The following is a 5,393-nucleotide window of genomic DNA, read 5'->3' as shown; positions in this document are numbered from 1 at the left end:
TTTTGCTCTTTTCTCAAACTTTCCTTTATTACTCCCCACACTCGGTTCATTAGAGACGACTTAATGAAAAAATAACACTTAAAGAAGCTGCGTAAGCAATGAATTAATATATTAGTTAACGACGAATTAACGAAAAAAAACTTTGAATTACCGAATTCTTATATATATTATTAAGAATAACCCTATTATTAAATGATGATTAATAACAATAATGACAATCAATAATAACGATTCAAGTTAGAAACAAAAAATGACGATCAAGGACGAAAAAACATTGAAGGGTTATACCTTTTCGCTCGAGTGTCCAATTGGTGAAATTTTTTTCAAACCGGTTATTTCGACGAGACGAACACAACTGAAAAAAATAATTGAAAATGGGCAGTTCGTGTAGTTTTCACGAACTTGCTTGTGCTTGTCGGATGGAAAACACAAACCAATGAAGGTCGGTTCGTATAATTTGGCCCACGCCAGTTGATGTGGATTCTATAAATTTATCATTTACCAAAAGACAAAATGTTTATTGCGTTCGTCTCGTCGAGATAAGCGGTTTGAAAACAAAATTGTCTTAATTGGACACTTGAACACAGAGTTATGGCCATTTAAAGGCTTTTTTAATCATCTTCTTTTTTTCCTAATTTAATCGTCTTGTTATTAATTATCGTTGTTATTAATGATCCTGCAATAATATATACGAAAATTAACATTATCCAAATATACAAAATAGATGAATGGTTAAAACTTAAAAAATTATTAAAAATTTAGAGTTGTGAATGGAACCTGAGTAAAAATAAGTAAAACAAGACAAATGATCTTTCGATCACACTGATTCTAATATAAAAAACCATTTTAACCAAAAATTTAAATTAATGATTTGAGTTTAATGATCGATTTATATTCTAACACTCCCAAAACATAAATTCACTCGCAAAAGAAACCGACCAGCCCATTCATCTGAGAGTGACTTGACCATCAGAAACAGCAATTAGTAAGAGAGTGGATGATTCATAGAGGCCTAGGTCTTACAGAGTACGGACTAATCAATACTATATATTAATTGCAGAAATTAATAGACTTCAATGTAATTAAATAAATCTATATAAATTAATTTTACTATATAATTTTTAATTATAGCACTGTGTGATGGACCCGACCAAGGAACTTCAATGTAAATATTATATTGTTTTGGTTGAAGTATAAATATAAAGATGTTAATTATTTAACATACACAAATATAATATTAATATATATATATATATTTTGGAAACTATTAAAAGGTAAATAAATTAATCTAGATTTCCAAAAAATATAATATTCCATAATCATTAGATTTGTAATTTAATAAGTAAATAATAATGATTGCTCTTAAATAATATTTTAATCTAATATTTAAGATTTATTTAAATATATAACTCTAATATAATTAGTTAATCAACTATTGTGATATGATAGTAACCTCCCGTGTGAGTAGAAAAAGCAACAATAATAGCAACCAGAGTAGTGAAAGACGTACTAGCAGTAATGAGAGTAGTGAAATTAACAATAATAAATGCCGGATAGTGAAAGAAAAAATTATGACGACGGAAGAAGTGAAATTAGTAGTACTATAGTAGTCACAAAACATGTAATGAAAGTAATAGTACGAACAACAGAGAAAGTATGAAAAATTAACTAACAATTCGATTTTAAGAAAATATTAATTTATTTAAATATATGTGATGTGACTCATATTTGAGCACATTTAGTCCCCGAATTAGCCTCGTTCCTATCCTTTATAGTGCATAATTGGGTCATTTACTATCTTTAGTTTCCCATTTTGCATATTCTTTCAGGTTTTGTTTCCTTGGTAGGAGAGAAGTGCAAACCTTGCATTTACATGACAAAATGGAGCTAAATTGATCGCATCTAACGACCAAGCATCAAAGAGAAGACGACACTAGAAGGCCTATGTAGATAATAAAGTGAAACGGGCAATAACGAAAGGATCCTTGCATCCCCGGATTGATCCTCGCGGATTATGAAGGAATAAAAGAAGAAAAGTTGCCTGCCAAGGGATCCGAGCGGATCACAGAGGATCCGAGCGTCTCCCCACCACCATCCGAGCGTCCCGTGACCAAGACGCTCGTCCTGAAGTAAGAAGATCCGAGCGTCTCCCTTGAGAATCCGCTCGGATCGTACCCTAGAGAGCCCGTGCCTGTTTTCAAGTCGCTCGGATCATGGCAAGACTAGCAAAACGGAGATGCTCATTTCCTTCGAGAGGAGCATTTCCTCAACTTTTTTTAAGGACTTAATAGTCATTTAAGCCCTTAGTAACCCTAATCCTTGTACCTAATCTTTAGTATAAATACCCCATTGTACTATTTAGATTAGCATGCTCTCTTAATCATCTAGTAATCAAGTTGTAATCAATTAGTAATCATTCCTTAATCTTGTAATCAACTCTTAATCTAGTCTTAATACAAATCTCAATACTTAATCTTTCCTTAATTTCTCTATTGTTCATCATTTATTTTGGGTAATTAGAAGATCATTTGGGTTTATTGGGAGATTGGCAACCTTCCATCAATCATCAAGTACTTATATTATTCTTTGCATTATTATTTTGGAGTCTCCATAGGTATAATTCTCTAAATCCTCTTTTAATTATTGTTAATCAATTTCATTCATTCATCATGTTTTGCCTTGTTAATGTGATTGACAGCCTTGTTAGCATGTTAAACTTGATCATGAGTGAGTAGTTTCCTTAGCTAGGGTTAATGGGTAATTAGGGGAAACCAACATGGGGAATGATTCATGCTTAATCTAATATGTTCACATAATTTATTTGCTTGCTTGTACTGATTTCAACTTATGCACATGTTATGTTTGATGAAATGCGGGCCTATGAATCCTTGCATTTTTTACCCATCACTTATCTTTTCAATAAGGCTTGGAAGACATAAACCAACTCGAGCCTCATTAAACCATGCATATAGTTAAAATAGGAAGGATTAAGTCGACTTGTAGGTGTTGTACAATCTAATCGATTCGGCTCCGGGACCCAAACCTTCTTAGGGATTGTAGGATATACACTAACTCGATCCCATCACAATAATAATTGCTTGCTTATAATTTGAGAACATGTTTGTATGATAAACTCCCATGCATTCCCCTATGAACTCATGATACCCTAGTGCTTTTAATCAATTGTTTACACCTTCATTGTATCTAACTTGTTTTGTTTTTATTGTTGATTAGTTTTAATTGATCTCCTATCTCAACCCTAAATTATGACACCCTAGGACACGACCATTTACAATTGAAAATCCTACATCAATACCCGTCCCTTGGGATCCGACCTTTACTTGCCTCTCTACTAAGAGTAGTTGGTGAAGTTATAAATATTGTTTTGGTTAGGTAACTTTTGACGACGAGTTTAAAAACCTACTACACCAAAAATGGCGCCGTTGCCGGGGACGGTGTTAACTTGATCTGATTTTCTTTAATTGTTTTTAGTTGTTTCTTTATTTACCTTGGGAAAGTCAATCTCCTCAAGGTTGTTCTAATTGTTTTCAAGTTGTTTGATATTTTACGTCTAGGAGATCACAAGGTAACTTGTTACCCATTGATCTTGAAATCGAAAGAACTTTGACCAACAATAGAAGACTTGCTAGGAATACTTTGAGAGGTATTGGTGAGATTGTGGACATTCAACCAAATAACATTGACTTCATCAACCCTTTTGCAAGAGAAGGAGAGGATAACCCAATACAAAACCCACCACAAAATCAACCCACAATGCCTAAATTTTCATCACATTCCGTACCAACCGAGGAGAACCTACCAAATGGTACTCCTACACCACAACATTTAACCGGTAATTTTATTGCCAAATCCACATTTATACAATTAGTTGAGAGAAGTCAATTTGGAGGGATGCCTAGTGAAGACCCTAATTCTCATATGGAGACTTTTTGTGACTATTGTGATGCAATTTCTCAAAGCGGAGTTACTCAAGACCAAATTCGATGGGTCTTATTTCCTTTTTCTTTGATTGGTACCGTGAAAAAATGGTTGAAGAGCCTAGATAAGGCTACTCTTGGTATTGATTCTTGGAAGAAATTGGCACTCGCTTTCTACAAGAAATTCTATCCTCCGGAGAAGACTAACATGTTTAAAGCCCAAATCACCGGGTTCAAACAAAGGGATGAGGAATCTTTGTATGAAGCATGGGGGAGATTCAAGGACACTTGTCGATCTTGTCCACACCATGGACTTAGCGAGTGGTTCTTTGTATAACAATTTTGGAACGGTCTATATGAAGACTCCCGAAACATTCTCAATATGGGATCAAATGGTATATTCACGAAAGTCGATGACAATCAAACATGGAACAAAATTGAAGAAATGGCGGTCCATAACTCACAATATAGTAGACCTCGGAAGGCTACTAGAGGAAGAAAGCATGAGGTGGATTCCATTACTCAATTGGGTGCTCAACTTAGTGCTCATATTGATACCATTAATTTGAAGTTTGAGAAGGCCATGGCTAAACTTGAAGAGGCCTCCAAATCACCCAAGCAACATGTTAATACTATGGTGGCATCATCATCAATTCCAAGTGGATTATGTGAGAGTTGTGGAACTTTGGGACATGACCAAAGTGAATGTAGGGGAACAAGTGAATGCTTTCCAAGCATACAAAAGTGGCACCCCTTATTCCAACTATTACAATGAGAATACCAAATTCTACCCAAATCTTTCATACCAAAGTCAAAATGTTCAAAACCCTCAAGCATACACCCCACCTCCAATGAGAAACCAAGCTCAAAGACCCTTTTACAATCAAAACCAAAGTTATCAAAATCAACCTCCATACAATCAAACAAATGACCAAGGTTTTGATGTTAAAAGAGCGGCCCTCCAAATGAAAAAGAACCAACAAGAGTTTTTCACTCAAATGCAAAAGGATAGCCAAGCAAAAGACATCACCATCAACAACATACTAGCTCACACAAAGATGTTGGAAACCCAAATGTCTCAATTAGCATCTGCTAGTTCTCAAAGACAAAAGGGGCAAATACCACCTCAAGGTAATCTCACAAGACATAAGTCGGTGAGTGCCATCCATTTGAGGAGTGGTACAAGGTATGAAGGCCCGAAGAGGCCCATTGATGAAGATGTTGTGAATGCTAGTGACAAGGAAAGAGTTGAAAACTCTAAGAAAGAAGAAGAACCCACCACCATTAAAGAAGTTTCAAACAAGAAGAATGAAGAGAAGGCTGAGGAGAAAGAGCCTATTGTGATTAGACTTCCATTTCCAAGTCGTCAAGCTAAGCCTAAGTTCGATGAACAACTTGGAAAGTTCATGGAGATTGTGAAGAACTTGGAAGTCTCAATCCCATTCACCGAATTGA

The 5,393-nt window shown here is 35.0% G+C and overlaps 1 non-coding gene across 1 annotated transcript; it reads right to left on the bottom strand.

The window, feature by feature from the left end:
- Nucleotides 1-4,146: 4,146 nt before the first annotated feature.
- On the bottom strand, nt 4,147-4,253 carry LOC141603610 (small nucleolar RNA R71). Its single transcript, XR_012525475.1, has one exon. It is a non-coding gene; the product is annotated as a small nucleolar RNA R71 (small nucleolar RNA).
- Nucleotides 4,254-5,393: the final 1,140 nt, after the last annotated feature.

Source organism: Silene latifolia, chromosome 9 (genome assembly GCF_048544455.1).
Source record: "Silene latifolia isolate original U9 population chromosome 9, ASM4854445v1, whole genome shotgun sequence".
Classification (NCBI taxonomy): Eukaryota; Viridiplantae; Streptophyta; class Magnoliopsida; order Caryophyllales; family Caryophyllaceae; genus Silene; species Silene latifolia.
The sequence above is the reverse complement of the archived record's forward strand: the minus strand, read 5'-3'. Positions and strand labels throughout refer to the sequence as shown.